Genomic DNA, 24,171 nt, shown 5'->3' with positions numbered 1-24,171 from the left:
GTCGCCCTGCTTTATGCAGCTTGCACAGTCTGATTACTTAAAACGTTGCTGTTACGACATTAACAGAAGTCAAAGGTGAAGGGCTCTTTGCTTAAAAATGTGTGGCTGTAGGATGTCAGGATAACCAGAAGTCAGCGTAATGGTATCAAATTGAACTCATTTCCTGTTTTATAGGGTGCTTCATTACTAGAACAGAGAAATGAGGGAATTGTGGCTTTAGTAAAGTATTTAACAGTTTCTTAAGATATGATGGTCCATATTAAATAAGCAGTGGAATGTGGGCTGGATGGTGTTATTAATTTGACAGTCATATGCAAAAACTGTTAATTAGTGGCACTGAGTCAGCCTGGAAGGGGGTCTGAAGAGGAGTGTCACAGGGTTCTATTCTTGGCCTTGAGCTGTTCAGCCTTTTTTCCAGTGTTGTGGATGGCGGCACAGAAGGTGTGTTTGTCAGCTTCGTTGATGGCACAGAGGTGGGATGGATTGCTTATTTAGTAGCTAGATCAAGGTTCACAGTCATCCAGAATGAAGGCCCAAATTAAAAAAGAAATTCAGTAAGGGATAAATATAAAGTCTGATTTAGTTTTTAAAATTTGAATTGTTCATACGTTCTGGTAAGTTAATTCCACTTCTGGAAGTACAACGAAGACCAGATCCAAGATGTAGATGATGTTTATGCACAGAGACTATTCGAAGTTTTTTCTTTTTTTTTTTTTTGAACTCTAGTGAAAAATTAGAAACAGCCTAAATATCCAGTGGTGTGACTGGACTGGAAGTAATCTCTAAGTGATTCTGATGGATAGGTCTTTATAATACAGTACGATGAAGCCATTAAAAATAATGTTTAGGGGGCACCTGGGTGGTGGGTGGCTCAATCGGTTAAGCGACTGATTCTTGCTTTTGGCTTCAGGTCGGGATCTCAGGGTCGTGAGATGGAGCCCAACATTGGGCTCAGCGCTCAGTGCAGTCTTGAGATTCTCTCTCCCTCTCCTTCTGCCCCTCCCATTCACATGCTCTCTCGGTCTCTGCTTAAAACAAATAAATCTTAAAAAAAATAATGTTTAGGAATAGCTTTAAAATAACATGGACAAATGTTTCTGCTAAAAGTTAAGGTGCCTCTACAGTATGATTTCAAATCTTAAAGAAACAAAGTGCATAGAAAATGGCTGAAAGTAAATATACTAATAATTCTGATACAAAATTACTAATACTGGAAGGGTGGATGGAGTTGAGTGACTTTTTTTACATTTTAAATTTATTATTTGTATTTTCTATAATGTGTATTTATAGCACAGTGGGGGAAAACACTGCTATATATTTTTTAATGTATTTTTTTAGAGCAGTTCTGGGTTTACAGCAAAATTGAGAAGGTATAGAGATTTCCCATTTACCCCCTGGCCCCCTCCCCCAATGCATAACTTCCCCACCAGAGTGGTACATTTGTTGGAATTGATGAACCCATATTGACATGTCTAATCACCCAAAGACCATAGTTTACATTAGGATTTACTATTGGTGTTGTACATTCTATGAGTTTGGACAAATGTGTAATGACATGTATCCACCATTAAGTATCATACAGAGTACTTTTATACCCTAAAATCCTCTGTGCTTTGCCTGTTTATCTCTCCCTCCCCCCAACCCTCAGCAACCATGTTTACTTCTTACTATGGTGACAGTTTCGCTTTTTCCAGGATGTCATATAATTGGAATCGTACAGCATATAGTCTTTTCAGATTGGCTACTTTTGCTTAGTAATATGCAATTAAACTTTTCTCCTGTCTTTTAGTGGTCTGATAGCTCATTTCTTTTTTTTTTTAAGATTTTATTTATTTATTTGAGAGAGAGAGAATGAGAGACAGAGAGCATGAGAGGGAGGAGGGTCAGAGGGAGAAGCAGACTCCCTGCCGAGCAGGGAGCCCGATGCGGGACTCGATCCTGGGACTCCAGGATCATGACCTGAGCCGAAGGCAGTTGCTTAACCAACTGAGCCACCCAGGCACCCGATAGCTCATTTCTTTATAGCAGTGAAGAATACTCCATTGGATGTGCCACAGTTTATGTATCCATTCACCTCCTGAAGGGCATCTTGGTTGCTTCCAAGTTTCAGCACTTTTTATGACTAAAACTGCTGTAGACATCTGCAGCTGCTGTAGGTTTTCATGTGGACATACGTTTTGAACTCCTTTGGATAAATACCAAGGAGTGTGATTGCCAGATCATATGATAAGGGTATGTTTAGCTTTGTAGGGAACTTCCAGACTGTCTTCCAAAGTGGCTGTATCATTTTGCATTCCCACCAGCAATGAATGAGAGTTCCTATTGCTCCACATCCTCGCCAGCATTTGGTGTTGTCATGGCTCTGGATTTTGGCCATTCTCATAGGTGTGTAGTGGTATCTTGTTTTAATTTGCACTTACCTAGTGACATGTGATGACATCTTTTCATGTGCTTTTTTGCCATCTGTGTATCTTCTTTGGTGAGGTGTCTGTTAAGATCTTTGACCCATTTGTTAATCGAATTGTGGGTTTTCTTATTGTTGAGTTCTTTTTTCTTTTTAAAGATTTTATTTATTTATTTGACAGAGAGAGACACAGTGAGAGACGGAACACAAGCAGGGGGAGTGGGAGAGGGAGAAGCAGGCTTCCCGCCGAGCAGGGAGCCCGATGCGGGGCTCGATCCCAGGAGCCTGGGATCGTGACCTGAGCTGAAGGCAGACGCGTAACGACTGAGCCACCCAGGCGCCCCTGTTGTTGAGTTTTAAGAGTTCTTTGTATATTATGGATAACAGTCCTTTATCAGATGTGTCTTTTGCAACTGTTTTTTCCCCCAGTCTGTGGTTTGTCTTTTCATTCTCTTGATCACTGCTATTAAAAAAAAACAAAACAAAACATTTTGTTGTTCAAGGACAGGATAGGGTAAAAGTAGATGGTTTATTCCGTGACTGATCTTGAGTACCTCTCTACTGTGTGTCAAGCACTGGTTTAGTCCCTGGAGTCACAAAATAAGACTCAGCCCCTGACCTGAAGTTGATGATCTAATTGAAAGAGGGAGATCAACAGATGAATAGACAAGCACACTGTAGCCCTCTTGGTACTCCACACATACGGAGGGGGAGCAAATCACGTAGGAAAAAGTTTTGAGATTGTTATATTGTTCATGGCTTAACGTGAGCCCTGAGTGGGGTGAGGCTTTTAGAAAATTGAATCTAGTTCATAACTGGATTGGAAATTCATCAATCCAATCACAGGATCTATTTTTAATGACTTCTGGTCATTTGACCTTTGGGCCATGAGGGGGTTGGGGAGGCATGATTTAAGGGAAACACAAGCAAGCAAGACTATCCTCGGGAGGGACGCTAGGATGATGTAGGATCAGGAATGACTGGAGTGCGTACACTCATGCGGTGGGTACATAATAGTGCTTTCATGTACTTTCATGGTTATCAGGTATAGGAAAGAGTAGATTTACTCATTTTTGCTCCCGGTGTTGGAATATGACCAGTGGATAGAACAATTGCTTTATCCTCTCTAGTTTCCAATCTCTCATCTGTAGAATGATTATACATTACAGGATTCCTTATCTGTACAATGATTACACCGAACTGGATGAGCTTTAAGTTTCCTTTTAACCCTAAATACGGGGAGAACAGACTTCAGTTCACTATGAAAATGGGTTTTGTAGCTGGCAGAGCTGTCCAGCAACGGAAATGTCTGCCCATGGAGTAGTGAGCTTCCCATTGTTGGAGGTATTCAGTTTGGGCTGAATGCTGTTGATTAGGGATGCTGTAGGAGAGAAGGACAGGAATTAGGCTGACCTACAAAGTCCTTTCCAGTTCTTAGGGTTATTATGTGATTTGTAAATGCTGAAAGGTAATGTGGAATAGGGGATATATACCTCTAGTTGCATAGTATTTGGGTCAACGTCATCATGTAAGCTCTTTTAAAAATGTTTATAAATGAGGGACGCCTGGGTGGCTCAGTCGATTAAGCACCTGCCTTCGGCTCAGGTCATGATCCCAGCGTCCTGGAATCGAGTCCCACATTGGGCTCCCTGCTCGGCGGGGAGCCTGCTTCTCCCTCTCCCCCTGCTTGTGCTCTCTCTCTCTCTGACAAATAAATAAAATCTTTAAAAAAAATGTTTATAAATGAGTCCCCACACTTTTGAGAGACCCTTCTGGGGTCATTTTTAGAAAGGATGAGGAGAACTATTTCATGGTTGGTCAGGGTTGTGGCCCCAGGGCTGCTGAGAACTGAATTTGGTCTTTCGGAAAAGCAAGAAAGTGGGAGGGGGGTGGAAGTGGCAAATAATAAAATAGATGAACATGTCGAAGACCAATGTGTTTATCGGCCAGTTTTATTCAGTGTAACGAATGAATGAAGATGGGGCCCTTTAATTGAATGATGGATCCTCCGCTTGGCTGTGGAGGACCTGGGAATGCCCTTGATCACATCATCTCCTTCTGTTTCATCTCCCATATCACCAGCTAGAGCACATTAAAAACTATCCTGACACCAGGGATAAGACTGAGCCTTGTGATGGCTCTCTAGGTTTAGGGACAAAGAACAAAGGACAAATTTAAAGAAACTTTGGAGTGGGGTTTTCCAGGAATGCACATACTTGGTTTATATCAAACCATAAGTTTGTGGTTTGAGTTAAAATGTTTACTTTTTCAATTTATTAATAGCTTACACATAGAAAATAAAATTTCTATTTCTATAAAATTTGATTTAGTTTACTTTTGCCTAAATTTTACTTGCCTATTTAGAATCTACTGTGATTATTTAAAATTTTTAGATTTTCTTCCTGGTATTTTTGGATTACTTTTTGTTGGCCAGGGGGCAGGGGGTGTGGTGGGCAGTGCTAGGGCTAAATCCCATAGCACAATTTCTTAGCTCTGCAGAGAGAATGGAGGCTTATCTTTGGAGAATGTCACAAGATGATTTCTGTGTCCCCGTGATCCAGCCTCACATTTTGGCACTTGAAAAATCAGTATTTGGCAAGAAAGTGCTCTCTTTACGTGGAGTAAAGCAATTTGGGGGTACAGGAAGTAGGGAACGACAGCTTTAGATGTATGTAAAAATACAGGCAGAACTTAGTTATTTAGAACTATAGTTGGAAATGTTTGGGCCCTTAATGATGAAGAAGGGCCCGGGTCTCCTTTATCTCAGTATTGTTTGGGCCTCATAGAGTATGGCCCATCAGCTGGGTTTGTTGAATTGGTCTGTACTGGTTCCTTGGGCCACTTACCGGAGGTATGGGAAACACTTAGACTGTCGTACGCTTTTTTTTTTTTTTTTTTAAGCAAAGTATGATAAGAAATAACCGTTCACAGCCTTTTTTGTCCTTTGAGTATTGGGAAGCCATAAAACTCTTTTAGTAAAAACAACCACTTTCAGTGGCTGTTTTTTTCAGTGCTGGCGGAATGAAAAACTCCCTCTCCTCTTTCTATTTTTCTTCTGCTGGAAATGAATTGCTCTTGGTGTGCCGTTCTTAAATTCATGTGTCCTCTATCCATTTTAATCTTGTTATCTATTTTTATGGTGACTGTCGCCATGGTACTCGAGCTCTTTACATAGCACAACAGAGATTTCAGATGTCTGATAGGACAGCTCAAAGTTCTGCTGCAGCCAGCAGAGAAACAGTGTTTGAATCCCTTTTTTTTTTTTAATTGAGGTATCATTTGCATACAGTGGAATGCTTAGATCTTAAGTAAAGCTTAAGATCTTTAATCAGTTTTGACACAGAACATTTCTATCACCCCAGACATGTTCCTTGTGACCATTTCCAGTTTATCCCCTCCCCCCCACCAGAAGTACTACAACTCTGATTTCTATTACCCCAGGTTCGTTTTGCCTCCTAGGTTCTTAATATTAAAATGTTGTGTTTCTGAGTAGGGCTTTGAAGAGGCGGAAGAGTGTGTGTTTAAAAATCAGTATTCTATATGGTTAGGTGGCCTTGGTAAGTAAATAATTTTTGGTGCTTGTCTGCTCTTGCGGACAGATTTTTCCTTCTCATTAGTCCATGGGATCCAGATTAATGTTAGGAATTCTGATACGAAGAGTCTGAAGCACAGACAACTAGGCCTAGGGTGGGATACATGTAGTTGGGTAAAGGCTGCCCCTCTTGGCAGGTGTGTGTGAGCTGGCTGGATTGGAGAGCTAGAACGCTCGAGGAGAAGAACTGCAGTTGCTCCTAGCACATCCCGTTGGATTTCCCAGAAAGCCCCCTGACATACTTTCTCTTCCTGCCTCTTCCTTGAACTAGCATATAAACTTAATGACCCACAGAGCTACAGTGTTGGGCTTGTTATATTGTAACACGATCTGTGTTGCAAAGCCCACTCTCTGCACTGCTGAGCTCTCAGCCTCCTGGAAAGCATGTGTCAGATTCAGCTAGAAATTGCCCCCAACACGTTATTGAAACATTGAACGGGGTCTGTTCCTTCTGTCCTTCCTAAAAAACTTAAAACAGTTAAATGAAATTTTCATTACCAAAGTAGTGCATGAATACATTCTCTGTAGGAAAAAAAAAAAATCCAAACGCAAACTTTCCAGAGGAAACAAAATCTTCTTTGACAACCACTCCTAATCCCAGTCCTCCAGAGGTTAACTTCTGTTAGGAGTTTGTTGGTATTCAAATGCTTTACATACTTGTGTTTATACCTATAGAACTTAGAACAGGTTCAGTGCATTGTGCTTCGTACTGTGCTATTGCTACCCTGGCCCCCACAACGGGACATCTTGGTGATCGCTTCCTGTCTGTACATCTGGGACTTCTTGATTCTAACTCCTGCATGGCCTTCCTGAGAACTTTCCCCTGATTGATGGGCATTTAAGTTATTTCCAAATCCTCTACTGTTACAAAAGCTGTTCCAGTAAACTTGGCTGCACATGCTTCTTTGCAGTGCGCGTGAGCATTTCCGTAGGGTAGATACTGAGCAGAAGCAATGGCTGGGTAATAGGGTGGTCCGATTTGAAATCTTCAGGAAGATGCATTACGAGGTCAGTTCTGTCAGTTCCTAGCTTAGACCTAACGTAGGCCAGGGCACACTTGAAGGGTGTTCAGACATGAAGCAGTTGTTCCCTCCCTCCCTCCCTCCCTCCCTCGCCCCTTCTCTCCTTCTCATTGACACACAATGTTTTATTAGTTTCAGGTATACAACATAGTGATTCAGCAACTCTATAAAGTGTAGCTGCCGTCTGTCACCATACAATGCCATTACAGTACCATCGACTATATTCCCTTTGCCGTATCTTTCATCTCCATGACTTCTTTGTTCCCTAGCTGGAAGCCTGTATCTCTCACTCCCCTTCAGTCATTGTGCCTGTCCCCCTGCCCCTGTCCCCTCTGGCAAGCAGTTATTTTGTTTTTATGAGTCTGATTCTACTTTTTGTTTATTTGCTTTGTTTCTTAGATTCCACGGAGGAATCGTATGGTATTTGTCTCATATAGCATAATACCCTCTAGGTCTGTCCATGTTGTCACAAATGGCAAGATCTCATATATATATATATTTTAATGGCTGAGTAATATTCCATTGTATATGTACCCTGCATCATCTTTATCCATCTGTGGACACTTGGGTTGCTTCTGTATGTTGACTACTATAAATAATGCTGCAGTGAATATAGGGGTGCATATATCTTTTCAAATTAGTGTTTTCACTTTCTTTGGGTAAATACCCAGTAGTGGAATCAGATGGTATTTCTATTTTTAATTTTTTTTTTAAAGATTTTATTTATTTATTTGACAGAGAGAGATATAGCGAGAGCAGGAACACAAGCAGGGGGAGTGGAAGAGGGAGAAGCAGGCTTCCTGCTGAGCAGGGAGCCCGATGTGGGACTCGATCCCAGGACCCTGGGATCATGACCTGAGCCGAAGGCAGACGCTTAACGACTAAGCCACCCAGGCGCCCTCTATTTTTAATTTTTTTGAGGAACATCCATACTGTTTTCACAGTGGCTGCACCAGTTTGCCTTCCTACCCACAGTGCGTGAGAGTTCCCTTTTCTCCACATCCTTGCCAACACTTGTGATTTCTTATTTTAAATTTTTGAAATTTTTAAAATTCTTTTTGATTTTAGCCATTCTGACAGATGCGAGGTGATAGCTCATCGTGGTTTTGATTTGCATTTCCCTGATAATTAGTGATACTGAGCATCTTTTTGTGTGTCTGTTGGTCAGCTGTATGTCTTCTTGGGGAAATGTCTATTCAGTTTCTCTGCCCAATTTTAATCAGATTATTTATTTTGGGGGTGTTGAGTTATATAAATTCTTCATATATTTTGGATACTAACCCCTAATTGGCTATGTCATTGGCAAATATTTTCTCCCATTCAGTAGAGTTGCCTTTCTATTTTGTCGATGGTTTCCTTCATTGTGCAAAAACATTTATTTTGGTGTAGTCCCAATAGTTTATTTTTGCTTTTGTTTCCCTTGCCACAGGAGACAAATCTAGAAAAATGTTGCTAAGGCCAATGTCAAAGAAATTACTGCCCATGTTCTCTTCTAGGATTTTTATGGCTTCAGGTCTCACATTTAGGTCTTTAATGCTTTTTGAGTTTCTTTTTGTGTTTGGTGTAAGCAAGTGGTCATTCTTTTACATGTAGCTGTCCCTTCTTCCCAGCACCATTTATTGAAGAGATGGTCCCTTTTCCCTATTTTGTATTCTTACCTTCGTTGTCATAGATTAATTGACCGTATAAACGGGTTTATTTCTGGATTCTCTTCTGTTCTATTGATCTATGTGTCTGTTTTTGTGTCAGTACCATACTGTTTTGTCTATTGCAGCTTTGTAATCTGGGATTATGATACGTCCAATTTTGTTCTTTCTCAAGACTGCTTTGGTGTTCACGGCCTTTTATGGTTCCATACAAATTTTAGTATTGTTTGTTTTAAGTCTGTGAAAAATGCTGTTGGTATTTTGATAGGGTTTGCATCAGATCTGCAGATTGCTTTGGGCAGTATGGGCATTTTAACAATATTAATTCTTCCAATCCATGAGCATGGAATATCTTTCCATTTGTTTGTGTCATCCTCAATTTCTTTCATTGATGTTTTATAGTTTTCAGTGTACAGGTCTTTCACATCCTTGGTTAAGTTTATACCTTGGTATTTTACTCTTTTTGGTATGGCTATAAATGGAATTGTTTTCTTAATTTTTCTCTCTGCTACTTCATTATTGGTGTGTAGAAATACACCTGATTTCTGGGTATTAATTTTGTATTCTGTAACTATACTGGATCCATTTATAACTTCTAATAGTTTTTTGATGAAGTCTTAAGGGTTTTCTGTGTATAGTATTATGTCATCTGCAAATAGTGACAGTTTAACCTCTTCCTTACCAATATGGGTGCTTTTTCCCCCTCTCATGTCTGATTGCTCTGGCTTGGATGAAGCAATTGTTTTCTAAGACTAGGGCAGGGTTTAGGTTGTGCTAGGTGTGTGCCCCCCCATAAGTCAGGGCTGATTGGCTGCAACGGTTGGTATTGGGAAGAGCCCCTCTGAGCCCCATCATTCATTCCGTCTGGTCTCCCCAAGGACTTTGGTCTGCATGTTGGTGGTGGTTGTGTGGAGAAGAATCACAGGATAGATGAGTAGCACATTGAGGACTCTGGATGGCAAATTCTAAATCCAGTTCATTTCCAAACTGGAGACCTTCGGTGCATCTGTAATTCTTCTCTGTGACATCTTTAGAATTCCAAGTGTGGCTTAAATGCTCAAGCCAAGGGTGAGGCACATTTGGAAGCATTTTAGTGTTCTTAAAAAAAAAAAAAAAAAATCTAGAGCACTGTCATGTTACTTTTATTAACAGTTTCATTTTATTTGGAGAAGGATGATGTGTGTCTCTCTGTATTTATACTTCTTGCCATCATCTGGATTTCCGAGAACTCCTAGAAATCATGAAAATTCATCATGTCAGGCCAAATCCATACCTTTAGGAGCCAGTGTGGCAAGGAAGCACTTGGCTGTGTGCTCCTGAAGGCACACGGTGGGGCTGCTGGTCACCTCACTGGTGAGAGAGGCAGGGCCCTTTTGCAGCCATAATTACTACACATGTATTTGCCTTCAGATCCCTTATGTAGATGTTAATGCAGACGGTTCTGGTTCTGACCCCAGGGGGACCCCCCCCTCCAGTTGCATTAATAAAACCCTTGTCCAAACCCAGTGATGCATTTACGTAGCCTCCTTTTGGGGGTGTTGAGGCATCTCCTCCTCTGGTCTCCCCTGAGCGTCAACAGATGGTATCTCTTCTGTCATTTCAGGATTTGGTGACAAAGTTGGCACCCTGCCTTATCTCGGGGCCCTCCTGGCCTTGGTCTTTCTGGCCTTCTTAGCATGCCCTCCCCATCACACAACCCATTTAGGTGGCTGTCCTCTGGTTTTACAAGCTGTCTTTCTTGGTGGACAGCAGCCAGTGTTCTCAGTGTAGACGAATCTCTTAATTTTATGGGGGGCGGGGGATAGGTGGGCAGTGTGTTTGTTTTTAGTACTCTTGCAGTGGTGCTGGACAAAACGGTTTGTCCGTCTTGTCTTTTGGCCCTTGTGACCACAGCAGTGTGACAGTCTGACCTACAGTGACATCGAGGTCCTTTTTGGGGTTCTGACTGTTGCCCCCGGGCTTTGACAAGGTCTTGATTGTTTCTCCTTACCTGTATTATATTGCCCTTGCCATTGTTAAGTTTACTGGCTGCTTTTCCTCCTGTTTGGTCAAAGTTTCCCTTGTAATCTTCCCAGAAGTTGGGCTTATCCCTACTCAGAGTTGAGTCCCTTTTTTCTTTTTTTAAGATTTAAAAAAAAAAAAAAAAAGTTTTTTTTTTTTTATTTGAGAGAGAGCACGAGCAGGGGGAGAGGCAGAGGGAGAGGGAGACTCCCCACTGAGCAGGAGCCCAATTTGGGGCTCAATCCCAGGACCCTGGGATCATGACCTGAGCCGAAGGCAGACGCTTAACCGACTGAGCCACCCAGGCCCCTCTAGTGCCTTTTATCTTTTATTTTTTTCTGGCTATCATTTATCAGGTACTCTGCAAGGAAGGGACGGTGCTTAGTACCTGAGGTGCATTTTTTCACTTTTTCCTAGGCTTCTCTGTCAGACCCAGCAAATCAGAATCTCTAGGAAGAGGAGTTTGGAGACCCTTTAAAACCAAGAGGCTGTTGAAAACAAAGCTGCATTGCTCCCTCAAAGCCCCACATTATCCTTTGAGTAGGAGCCAATGCTTTCCTCATTTTATAGGTGAGGAAGCTGAGGTACAGAGAGGCGAGGTGATTTGCCCGAGGTCACGCAATGGGAAGTTAGAGTTCGTTTGCAACCCTGACTCTTTCACTCTGCATTCTCTTGGGTATTTATAAAAGTGTTAAATAAGAATAATTTTAGTCCTGACCCTGGGTGAGCCCCACGCTTGATACTTTGCTCTCACAATGCCCATTTCATTTCCTCTTCTGTGCCCAAACCACCACCACCACATTAACCTCTCGGTGACTCGAGTTTTCACTAACAAGGAGCCTGTGAAAGGTCATTTAGTTTAGCCTCTTCCTCCTCTTCCTCGATGCATAGGTTTCCTGCATAATAGAGTAGAAAGAGCGTATAGCTTCTGGAATCAGACAGATCTGAGCTCACATCTCAGTTCCGTCACTTTCTGCTCTGTGGCCTCGGGCATATGACTCAACGTCTGTGAGCCTCAGTGGCCTCCTCTATAAAATGGGGAAGATTATGGTCCTCCTCTCGTGGGATTATCGTGAGGGATGAAATGTGCTATAGTACGTGAAATGCTCAGCAAGTGACGGGCACATAAGTCTTTGGCAAATAACGGCTATTGGAACTTTCCTGAAGGAACATCAGTCTCTGAAAGGCTGCTTTTTACAGAGAAGATCCCCTATTTTTCTCTTGCCGGTTTATTCTGTAACAGTTCTAATGAAGTAGTTAGATGAAGTTTTGTTTCCTGTGCACACGGAAGTGCCTTTTCCTCAAAAGGTTCTAGTCTTCTGTTGGCCCCAAACTAAGTACAGTCTACCTGCCAGCCTGACACGTGGGCAGCCTCCTTGATTGTCCTTGAGGCCGGCAGGAGCTCACTGGTGCATGGTAACCACGGCCTGTGTGTCTTGGCCTACTGAGCGCTGATTTCATCCTTCTCTCCAAACTCAGGAGCGTGAGCCATCTGGTCTCTGTGATTGATCCACATCTATTTTGTCACTTTGGCCTAGAACATCCTCGCCAGTGAGCACTCTGCCCGATGCCATTAGCCTGTCCATTTCAGGGAAAACATTCAAGAGTGGACACCCTGATGTCCTGGGCCAAGACTGGGGTCATTCATTCAGCCAGTTCCCGATCGCTGTTTTGTCTTTGAACTCAGCCTCAGCCGTGCAATTGTTGGGGCATGAAGATTCCCAAAACAGCCTTCTCCCGAGAAAGGTACTTACTCCCTTAGGGCTGTGCTTAGGGCAAGCCCCTCCCCCACGGTGTTCATTTTTCACTGTGTCTTTAAACAGTCTTCCTTTACGGTGTCTCCACTCTCTTCACTTAGGCTGACTTTCTGTTTTCTGGGGAAATGTGTCTGTCTCCTTCACCCTCCAGTCACCCAGCAGATTTTTTTTTTTTTTAGATTCACAGCATACTTTATTTTGGCTTAATTAACTTATGTCAAACACTTAAAATTTTAACATGCATATTCATGTAGTTTTGTGAGCTTCATCCTGAAAACCATCTTTTTATCAGGCTTCCGTGTCAGAGTGCTGGATGTTTTTTGCCTTTTCCTGTAAGAAGCAAATTCTGATTCATTCATCTAATTATACAGCACAAATATATGAATGTAGCTCTGGAGCATATTAAGTGCTTTTAGAAGCATGTGCTGGATGTGTGATCCAGGTGGGAGCTCAGTTCGGCCTAATGTTCTTTAAAGGCAGGGGCTGAAGCTTAAGCTTCTTAATTATTCTGGTCAGTTCATCGGTAAGAGCCTGGCACCTGGGTGGAATATCAGCAGGTTTTTAAAAACGCTGTTTTTGTTCTGGGGTACCCCTCTCCCTGGGTCTCTGGTGAGTTGGTGCTGAATTGTTTCCCGTGCGGGTCTGCACTGTTTGGGCCTAGTCCCGATCTGGGATAGCTGGAATCCGAGACCGAAGTGTCTGTGGGTGGGGTACAGATTTGGGAGGCTGCCACCGGAGGGTGCTCAGAGAGGCTGGTCAGGTTCCGCTTCAGGGAGCTTTGGCAGCAGGCCGTGAACCACCCTGGGCAGGGCACCAAGAGAGATTTGGCTTGGGGCAGCGGAGCAGGATTTGGGCCTGTGTGCCAGCAGGGCCCAGGTCATGTGGGCGACGGGCAGTGGCCCGGGGCCTCACTTTGAACTGCAGGGGCAGAGCTGTCTGGCTGGGTGTTGAACTCTAAGCACTGATCCCTGGGGTTGATTCACTGTAGCCAACAGGCCTCCAAATGGATTCACTGTTGGACTTCTCAGTTCCCCTCATCCTGCTGAAATCAGTTTTGTTGTGATTTCCATTAATTAGTGGCTCACCCGTGGTTTACTTGTTGATTTCCTTCGGAGTCAGTAGTTGTATTACTGGTTCTGGTTGAATATCCTTTGCTAAGTGGGATTACCAGATGCCAGGGTGACAGTGGCCACTGAGCATTCAGAGTGGCGTATTGTGTTACGTAGCGATCTAGCACCCATCTGGAGTAAGGGAATAGGGCAAGGGAACACATCTGTCGAGTGCCTTCCAGATGCTGGGTGTGTTTCTCATTTTTCACAGGTGAGGCAGGAAATTGAGGCTCCAGTATGGTGGCTGAGTGTCGCAAGTCACACAGCTGGAGGGGACCGACTCACATCCCTATCTACTGTCTGTTCTTTCCCTGGAGAAGTGCCCTCCTCTGCACTGAGTGTGCCATGGCTTAGCTTCTTCTGCACGGGCTGGCTGTCCGTTTTGAGCCAGGGTCAGCCCCCTGTGCATCATCCAGCCTTTCCCCCTCTCAGCCATGGCATTCCTGGGGGATTGGAAGCATTCCCGTTGGTATTGGAGGACTGCTCCCCTTTCAGAGCAGAGTCTCCCAGGAGGAGATGATAGAGCGACAGGGCGAGGGGCTGCCCCCCATCTGGAAACAGAAAACACCCTGGTCCCTTTGCTCACCTGTTTATCTTTCTTGGTTAGGTGTCTCCAAGTTGACCAATCTTGTCTGTATGTGCATGGTTTCTCATCTTTAATTTGAGGTCTCACACTGCTGGCCCACCCCCCAGACCAGGTGGCACCTTTCTTGGGCACCCGAAGCCCTGTGTGCTCTGATTACCCACCACAGGAAGGGTGTGCTGCCCTTTTATTAAAAACCTGCTGATTCCAGCCAGGCAAGTCAGCAGGTGGCTCTCACCCTCCTTACAAGCCCCACTGTCTGTCTATTTAGCATTGTCAAGAAATGTGATTACTATTTTTTCCCGTTTTATTGAGAAACAGTTGACATACATCACTGCGTAAGTTTAAAGCATACAGCGTGATGGGTTGATTTACATATTTTGTGAAATGATAATCACAACAGATTCAGCTAACATCTGTCTTCTCATATCAATTCAACAAAAAGAAAGAAGAAAGGGACAAAAGGGTTCCTGTGGTGAGACCTCGCAGGATTTACTCTCTTAACACCTTTGTTATAGACCACACAGCAGTGGTAGCTCTAGTCATCATGTTGGACATCACATCCCGCGTACTTACATATCTTGCCGCTGGAACTTCGTGTCTTTGGCCACCTTCCTCTGATTCCCCGCCCTGCCATCCCCCTGCCTCTGGTAACCACAGGTCTGATCTCTTTTTCTATGAGTTTTTGTTTGCTTGTTTGTTTACAGCTTTTGTTTTTGTTTGTTTTTTTAGATTCCACATGTAGGTGAGATCATGCAGTATTTATCTTTCTCTGACTTACTTCACTTAGCAGAATGCCTGCAGGGTCTATCCGTGTTGTTGTAAGTGGGGGGATTTCCTTGTTTTTCACGGCTGAATAATATTCCACGGTATACACATACCTCTTCTTTATTCATCAGTTGATGGACACTTAGGCTGTTTCCATGTCTTAGCTATTATAAATTATTGCTGCTGTGAACATGAGGGTGCAGATATCTGTTTGAATTAATGTTTTCTTGACCTTTGGATACATTCCTAGCAGTGGAATTCCTGGATCATAGGGTAGTTCTGTTTGTAATTTGTGAGGATCCTCCACACGGTCTTCCACAGCGGCTACACCAGTTTGCATTCCCACCAACAGTGCACGAGGACTCCCTTTTCTCCCCATCCTGGCCAGCACTTGTTACCTCTTGTCGTTTTGAGGCTGGCTCTTCTGACAGGAGTGAGGTGATATCTCATTATGGTTTTACTTTGCATTTCCTTGATGATGAGCAACATTGAGCGTCTTTTCATGTACCCGTTGGCCTTCCAGATATCTTCTTTGGAGAAATGTCTATTTGGATCCTTTGCTCATTTTTAATTGGGTAATTTCAAGATATTTTTGTTTGCTTGCTCTTGAGTTGTATGAGTTCTTTTTTTTTTTTTTCTTTTTTTGACAGAGAGAGAGAGCACAAGCAATGGGGAGGGGCAGAGGGAGAGGGAGAAGCAGGTGCCCTGCTGAGCAGGGAGCCTGACTTGGGTGGAGCTCGATCCCAGGACCCTGGGATCATGACCTGAGCCGAAGACAGGCGCTTAACCGACTGAGCCACCCAGGCCCCCGAGTTGTATGAGTTCTTTATATGTTTTGGATATTAACCCCTTATTGGATATATGGTTTGCAAATATTTTTTTTTCCCCATTCTGTAGGACTTTAGGGAATGTAATTATTCATTCAAATGACTGTTGAATTCCAAATAGTTTCTACTTTAACCACTTAAATGAAAAAAAAAATATATATATATATATAGAGAGAGAGAGTGTATTTCTCTGCCGTCCTAAGGGAGAACATCAGAAAGCCTTTTTTTTGTTTGTTTCAGGATTGGCACCTTGGGCATCATTACTGCACAGACTTCCCTTTCTGGCATGTGTGCTACTCAAGACCTTATGCTGATGGATTGTTAGGCTTTTTAAATTCTCACCTCCATGTTTTATATTTTTGGAGGTGGTTGTTTTGTTGCCAGCTTTGTGCTTTCCATTACCATAAGTGCTTCTAATAGATCCCTTCTTCCCAGTGAAACTCACACTTTCTTCCTCACAGTCCTCGGAGGATCAGACAAGGCCATGGGAAGGTATGGGGGCTGTAAACTCCAGAGCCCTCCATCCTGAGCCCCCGTCTTGCTGCTGGGTCTCCACTTGTGGAAAAAACAGAACTGCTTCAGAGAGGATCCAGGAAAACTGCAAACGCCACAGCTTGTTAGCTTGGGCAAAAAAATGACCTTGAGAAACCTCAGTTTTCTTAGCTGGAAAATGGGGATTATATTGTCCCTCCATATTTTCTTGAGTTGCCATGAGGTCAGGAGGAAAAGGAAGTCCCCAAATGTGTGTATTAAAGTGAGTGTAAACCCAAGTGCCGTTCAAACAGCCCTTGGTGGTGTGAGTTAATGAGCAGGTCTCTTGTGTGCTTCCTTTAAAAAACTGCTGGAGAGAACTGTTAGTTCTCTGGGCTCGTTCTCCGGGAGATACTCAGTTCCTGGTTTCCTCCCTCCACTGGGCTCTGGGTAAAATGCCGAGTCAGCAGTCACTCATTTCCCCACCTCCTCCTGGAACGCTCACATAGTTTGAGCACAGTTCAGATCAGGTTTAACCACAGTGCACGCACACACGTACACGTGTGTATGCATGCTCTCCCTTCCCCCCGTGCATGTACAAAAACATGCTGCACAAACTACCTCACACGGCACATTTGTAACCATATTTTTACCTCTGCCTGCTTCCTTATATAGAATTCCCTGCCTGTTTTCACGAAAACACTACAGTCTCAGAACTGAGTTTGAACACTAAAACTCTACCTTTGCTTTTGTTAACCTATCTTCATTTTAGGGCAAGCAGCAGGTATTATTTCTTAGAACACATTATTTTTGGAATCTGGGGCTCTCCTCCCCATAGGGATATCATCCATTTAAAATCCTAAATCTAAAAAAAAAAAAAAAAATCCTCAATCTGATGGGAGAAGCAAGATTTGGTCTGTGTCCTCAAAGGGCTTATAGTCTGAGGGAGATGCAGTCCTCCTGGCACGAGTGGACCCATGTGCCAAGCACTGGCCTAAGAATTGTCTTGCTTACTGCAGAGCAGTGTATGCAGGATAGAGCAATGTACCAAGCGCACCGCGGTGGCTTTGAAAGCAAACGGGGAGCTAGGTGTGAAGGAAGGGGAAGTGCACTTGTTCCTGGGTAGAACTGTGAAAGCAGCGTTCCTTCCCTGCTGGCAGTGCAAACAGAGTGGTCTCTCTTACTTGACTGAGTGGTGGTTGTGCAGTCAGACCAACAAACGTGTTTGCTGATCAGGATCATTGAGTATTTGCTGGAGAAAACTCAGTATAACCAGATCAGATGACCTATTTCTATGGCCTGTCTCCTGGAATATGAAAATAGCACTGCTATTTGGGACCTTTATTTTTTCCTTCCATTATTCTGTTAACATCTATTACTCCCAGTAGTGGGAAGGCTGGGTGCTCACTGATAGGGGGCGCTGAGGAGAGGGTTCCAGCCCTGGATGGCAGATGGGCAATCGTTAAGGTCCCTGTCGATCTTGATAGTAATTCTAATTTTACTGGTGGCCTAAACCATTATACACGGATGCAGTGTAATCCAGCTTTACAAACCTACAGAAAAAGATGATAATTAGAAGGCCCTGAGAATCCAAATAGTCATTTTTCGAACAGCTGATTAAGAAATGTTGGTATTCAGTCAATCACCAACATGCTCAGTGCTGTATATCTTAAGCTTGTATTGCGAAAATCTAAAATGCACACCATACATTTTGAAATGGTGTAATAGGGCCTGATAAATAACTTGATGTTTTAGCTTAGGCCCTTGGCCACTCTTCAGGGGTTTCTATCAAAAGCCAGGCTGGGCAGAGGCTTCTGGGAAGAAAGGTCAATGTATGCCCAGTGAAGTGAGTACTTTTTTTACTTTTTCTGAAGCAGGCATTCCAGAAAAAAGAAAAAATAACAAAGCTTGAGAACCGCCAGGCAGCATTTGGATGGTGATAACATATGGGTATGGCAACTTGCTTCTGCCAGGGTTGAAATGGTGACCTGCACACTAAGAGAACCAGAGACATATTTGCACATAATCATAAATATGCTGTAAATGCACATGGCATCTCTCAACAGAGATCATCCCTGGCTAAGCATTGCTGAAAAATGAATTGTTTGGGAATCCTATACCCTGATGAATTCTGTTGTAAAATAATAGATGTGGTTTGCTACAATATTTTGACCTTTGGATGAGCTTAGACAATCACACTGAAAAAATTTTCAAGTTAAAACTTTATAGATTTATGGGATGCCTGGATGGCTCAGCCAGTTGGGCGTCTGCCTTCGGCTCAGGTCATGATCCTGAGGTCCTGGGCCGAGTCCCACATCGGGCTCCTTGCTCAGCAGGGAACCTGCTTCTCCCTCTGCCTGCCACTCCCCCTGCTTGGGCTCTCTCTCTCTCTCTCTGATTAAAAAATAAAAATAAAAAAATAAAAAAACTTTATAGGTTTAAAAGAAAAAAAATTAGCTTTCTGATAAGAGATTAAGAAGGATATGCAAGGGGTGCCTGGGTGGCTCAGACAGTTAAGCGTCTGCCTTCGGCTCAGGTCATGGTCCCGGGCTCCTGGGATCAAGCCCCACATCGGGCTCCCTGCTCAGTGGGGAGCCTGCTTCTCCCTCTCCCTTTGCCTGCCGCTCCCCCTGCTTGTACTCTCTCTAAAAAAAAAAAAAATCTTAAAAAAAAAGTATATGCAAAATATTAGCCAAAGAACTAAAAACTCAAACTGTTGTTCTGTGTAGTAGTTACCCAGTGGAGATCATAAAATGGAAAGCTGAGGTTCAGTAGGGGACCCGAAACTCCTGGCAGAGAGTTGGTGTCCCTCCCCATGATCCATAAATTGTTCATTAGAGAGGCAGCAAGCACCCAAGATTTAACAAATGGGAGTCTTATTCCAAACTTCACTCTCCTTCAACAACAACAACACCCCCCAAGAAACCTCATTAGGTGTGTGTTGAATCAAGTTAACTTATGACCTGCCTCCTGAAAGTGCTGCTAGGTGATGTCCTGGCTTGCTGCAGTGTCCTTGGGTGGGAGGAGAGAGCAGCCATTGTGCATGAGCACGTGCACGCGCGTGCACGCTCACACACGCACGTGTGCTGAGACAGGTGGTTGTCCAGCAATAGTCACATGTCACATAGCAATTTGCAACTCAGAACCACAGAAAGGGGTTGTTTTCCTATTCTGTCTGTTCCAGTTATTTAACTGATGGCAGATGTCCTCATGAAGGGCTATTAGTACATCAGAAGATGTTTGCTGAGGTTAACCCTTTTTGGACATTGACCAAAGTACAAGGGCAGCCACCCCACCTATTAGTGACAACAGCAGGGGTGAGAAACGCAGGAAGAAGGCTCAGGATCCCCTTAAAACTGTCCATCAGCTGGGAAGGCTTTTTAAGCATAGTTTGTGCTTCCATCAAGGAATTCCATAAGTGAGTTCATAAAGTGGGATTGGGCTACATGTTGAAACACTGTTACTGTTACCCTGAAATAGAGGTTTCTTGATTTCTCTTGGCTGCACTGGAACCCTGTAGCAAATTAAGGCATGGCTGTTTATGTGGACCACTGAGAGCTCCCAAGAAAGAAACCAGATAGGGAATGAATAGAAGTAGAGATGAGGAAAGAGGGGTTTGAAGGAGGCTTCTATCAGTAATAGGGAGGGTGGGACCCTCCACCGGAGATGTAAATTAACAGGCGATCCTGGCAAGTCACTCTGGGTTCGGAGTTACTCTGGTCCCTTCACCCACCTGCGTGACAGACCTCTGTGGGTGCTAGGTTCATTTCTGAATCCCTGAAGGACTCTGTTGATTATGTTGTGCATTAAGCCATGTCCATAAAATAATGAGTATACCGATGAACACAAAAGAGGCATCAACTCACCCCTGGTGATGCTGCCCAGTCTATATTCAGTCTAGATTTGTGTTCTTCACGTCCATGCTAGCAATCCCCAGTATAAACATAGCTAAAATTTTCCTTAACTTTTGGGATTGTCAGTTACCTCTTTGTGCCCTGAGAGGGCAATACATGTGTAAAGGTCTTCCTGAACCACTAAATGATTAACAGTGGCTTGGACTGTTTAACAGGGTCGTGCTAAGGCATTGACCTTTATTTTGTAGGTCAGAGGCTAAGTGGAGAAGAGATTTTCAAGTAAAGAAAGTGCACAAAGAAATGGAAAAGAGACTTATAGGATTGGGAGCTAGTTTTTTCTATCGAGGTTCATTGACGTAGGAAAAAAAAATACCATGTAGATAAAAAGCAGCTTAATTGTTATATTTTGAGAGTTCCCACACATACTAGAAATCCCCCACCCGGAGCGCTGGTTCCTATTTGTGTAGCCTCCCCAAGCTAACCTCCCTGGGGCTCAGTTTCCTCCTCAGAAATAGAAGACTTGTTGCTCTTAAGTCATTTCTGAGGATTTGATTAAGTACAATCTATGAAAGCTAGTGCCTACTCAGTACTTAATAAAGGCAGTTTCCCTTCCTTTTTTCTCTTCTGCTTTTAAAAATTAAGATGTGGGCATCCTATAAATAAATCAAATAATAAAATGCATTTCAGTGGAATTGGGCCAGTTAAAGGAGAAAGGCCAGAGAATGAAAGCAAATGCACGTGAGGACGAACTGGGAGTGGACAGGTTCACCAACTTTGCACAGATCCAGCAGGCTTTGGAGGGCGTGGGATTCACAGACCAAGGGAAAAGTATTCTTTAAATTTAAAAAGAGGGTGCCTGGGTGGCTCAGTGGGTTAAGTGTCTGCCTTCGGCTCAGGTCGTGGTCCCAGGGTCCTGGGATCAAGTCCCGCATCGGGCTCCCTGCTCAGTGGGGAGCCTGCTTCTCCCTCTCCCGCTCCCACTGCTTGTGCTTGTGCTCTCTGTCAAATAAGTAAATAAAATCTTAAGAAAAAATAAAAAGAAAAAGGCTTACAAAAACATTGTCAGAGTCTGTTAGCCAAATATTTCAGGCCCCATCTGAAGACTGGAAGCCCAGGAATTTTGGAAGTATTATCCTTTCTTCATTTTCAGTGGTAGAAACCTCAAACTTCCTGCTGTGGAAAGTGGGGGTGGCCACTGTTTTTTTGGTCAAGAGAAGGGGTGGTTTTCTCCTTTTCTTCTTCTCTGGATGAGTGCTGCCATCTGATGTCTTCGAGTGGCATTGCGGCTTCGCCTCTAGCTCTTAGGAGCCCACTGAAATCAACCTGAAAGTCCCAGGTTCTTGTTTCTGGCTGGAGGCTCCAAGGATGAAGGTAGGCAACTGAGTTTCTGAAACTGAGTTAGCTTGGATATACTTTTTTTTTTTTTTTTTAGTGGTAAAGAATTTACTCCTTACATTTTTCTTCCTTTTTTGTGTTAAAGCTTCCCAATAGTGTTACTGAATGTAAAGTCACCAGATAGCTGAACAGGAACTCAATAGGATGCTGTGACTCTGACCTTTTCTTATCTGTTCTTTCCTTTCTAGGGAAATCATGGTGAGGATACCGTGCTATCTGATTCCATCTGATTCTGATACCATGCTATCTGAAGCTTGGAGTAAAAAATATTTGTAAACGAGCCAAACACTTTTTCTCAATATTTGCAACTCTAAAGATTTTACTTATTTATTTACTTAGAGCATGAGTTGGGGGAGGGGCAAAGGGAGAGAGAGAATCTGAAGCAGACTCTGTGCTGAGTGTGAAGCCTGACGCGGGGCTCCATCCCTGAGATCACGACCTAAGCCAAAATCAAGGGTCGGGTGTTCAACCTACTGAGCCCCCCAATATTTGCAACTTTATTACTATCTTTTAAGTTTATTTTCCCTGTTTGTATTTTGTTACTGTAGAGATGTTTGCTTAGCATAATTTGCTGGAATGGTTGAAAAGAGGCCAGGATTGAGAGATGTGGAGATAGCATGAGACCCAAACAAAGCCCCGATGCACTTTGGGAGAGGGGTTAAAAAGCAGAGAAGGTTTGTGGAACTGTTCAAAACAAGTCTGAATTCATAGTTATGGTGATGGTTTTCTTCTGGTGTGAGGGTGGCCAGGGGAAAAGAGGTGGGAGGGAGGAGAAATGTGACTGGAACAGTCTCTTGAAATGCCAAGCTTAATAGACAGGGGTGGAGGTAGCCTGGTGGGACATTCCAGGTGGAGAAATAGCATTGGTGTAGAGGTCCATGAATATCCTTGTATTTTATACTTATCACAGCACTGGGGAATGTGCTTTGTACATTTCAATTCCTCAGCTAGATACTAACTAAATAAATGAGTAGGAGGGAACAGAGGACCTGGCACAGTGGAGATTAGGAATGTACTAGGGGCCCCAAAGGAAATGAACCACAGGATGGCTGAAGAATCAGTGCTGTAGAGAAGGAGGGCAGCCTGAGTTTGCAAAGTGCTGGGTCTGATTCTTCCTCTTCTGCCAGGAGACGGAGGCCTGAGAGCAGCTAGGCCCCCTGGTAGGCACCTGCCCCTAGAACCCTGTGCAGGAGCAAAGGATTCATGTTTGTGGTGATGAAGGGACTGCAAAGGTCTGCCATTTGTTAGGTGACTAATGGAAGTCAGTTCTCGGGAGTTGGTGAGAAGGGCAGCTGGTAGGCTGGGGGAGCCAAGAAGGAGGATGTGGTTGGGGATTGTGAGCACAAAGCTTGCCCCTTTGGAATTGGACAGTACCTTCTGAAGCCAGTTCATGACATAGGTGGTGGAGATGGAGGTCAGTGGAGTCAAAGGAGATGAGGAATAGAGAGGTAGAGGCTCTAGGTCATGGGTCCTACCCAAAGTATATTTGGAAACAGGAGGGGGAGCATGGTGTACTCCTAAGAAACAGACTTTGAAGTCAGCAGGTTCTGGGGTCTCTGACTTGGCCTTAACCCACTTTGACCTTGGTCATATCTCAATCTCTCTGAGCCTTTGGGGTTTTTTTGAGAGCAGAACAAGGATGATGAAAATGGTACCTGCAGAAAAGAGAATGCCAGTACAGCACCTAGAATAGGGTCCAGCACATAGGAAGTGCTCATAAGCACTAGGTATGAATGTAATGTCTATGTATATATGAGAGGTATTCAGAGGTGAGCTGTCCAGATGACCTGGGGGTTAGGACTTGTTACCCAATGGGAAAGAAATGGGACCATTCATCATCTTTTTAAGAATATGAAAATTAAGTCTATTACAGAATTATGTAGAAGTCTGTGTCCAAAATGTTCATTTCCCTGAATCTGGAACTAGAGCGGACTTCATCATAATAATGCTACTTTGTATTTCTGTCACACTTCGCAGGTCGTGGAAAGCTTCTACAGGAACATTCTCATGTGCTCCTCCAAGATATTGGTGAGGGGAGTATTAGTGTTGTGATTTGTAGCTGAGGACCCACAGGCTCTGAGTGGGTACTGCCCATGTGGCCTGAGGACAGCTCTGTGTTTTCCCTGCATCTCACTTTAGCAGGGAGGTTGCAGGTCAGGGGAAGGATTTCCCGACTCAGCTTGTTGACTGATGCTGATTACTGAGGGATCTGGAAGATAGAGTTCTTGTTTTCTGGAATGGTGTAGGTGCATCAAGGTCAAGGAGTGGCCCAAAGAACTCCTGAGGGTCCTCCCCCAGCCCTGGGGCTCACTGAGGGCCAGGGTGTGTAGAACCCCCCCTCTCACGCAGGAGGATTTTGACTAGTGAAACATCAGTTTCAATCTCCTTCCTAGCTTTTCCCTCTCTAAAGTGCGGAAGGCAAGTGCTACCCAGTTCCCTGCTTTCTGCAGTGTGATAAACGGTACAGGGATGCCTCGGAGTATCCTGAAGTGACACGTGCCATTTTTCACAACAGCTTCTGTTTATCCTGGGATGAACCCGCCAAGGCCTGGAATAGTCTTTCTCGGTCCGTGTCAGGGGTGTGGTCCTACGGTTCCATCACCCCTTAGTGCATTAGTAGTCTGACACCAGGTGCTGTTGGAGAGAGTGTGCAGGCCACTGTGATTCAGTGAGGAGACCTGGATTTGGAGTTGGGAAACCAGATCTCCTTCAGGTTCTGGCATCGACCACTTTGCCTGCTGC

At 43.8% G+C, this 24,171-nt stretch overlaps 1 long non-coding RNA gene across 1 annotated transcript; it reads left to right on the top strand.

Annotated features, from left to right (window-relative positions):
• The first annotated feature begins 2,011 nt into the window (after window positions 1-2,011).
• Window positions 2,012-22,676, top strand: LOC145719049 (uncharacterized). The gene is made up of 2 exons (XR_014142158.1): window positions 2,012-13,481; window positions 14,048-22,676. It is a non-coding gene; the product is annotated as an uncharacterized LOC145719049 (long non-coding RNA).
• The last annotated feature ends 1,495 nt before the right edge of the window (window positions 22,677-24,171 follow it).

This window comes from Leptonychotes weddellii, chromosome 2 (assembly GCF_054177405.1).
Source record: "Leptonychotes weddellii isolate Sample4059 chromosome 2, ASM5417740v2, whole genome shotgun sequence".
Lineage (NCBI taxonomy): Eukaryota > Metazoa > Chordata > Mammalia > Carnivora > Phocidae > Leptonychotes > Leptonychotes weddellii.
Note: the sequence above shows the minus strand (reverse complement) of the source record. Positions and strands in the feature narration are given on the sequence as shown.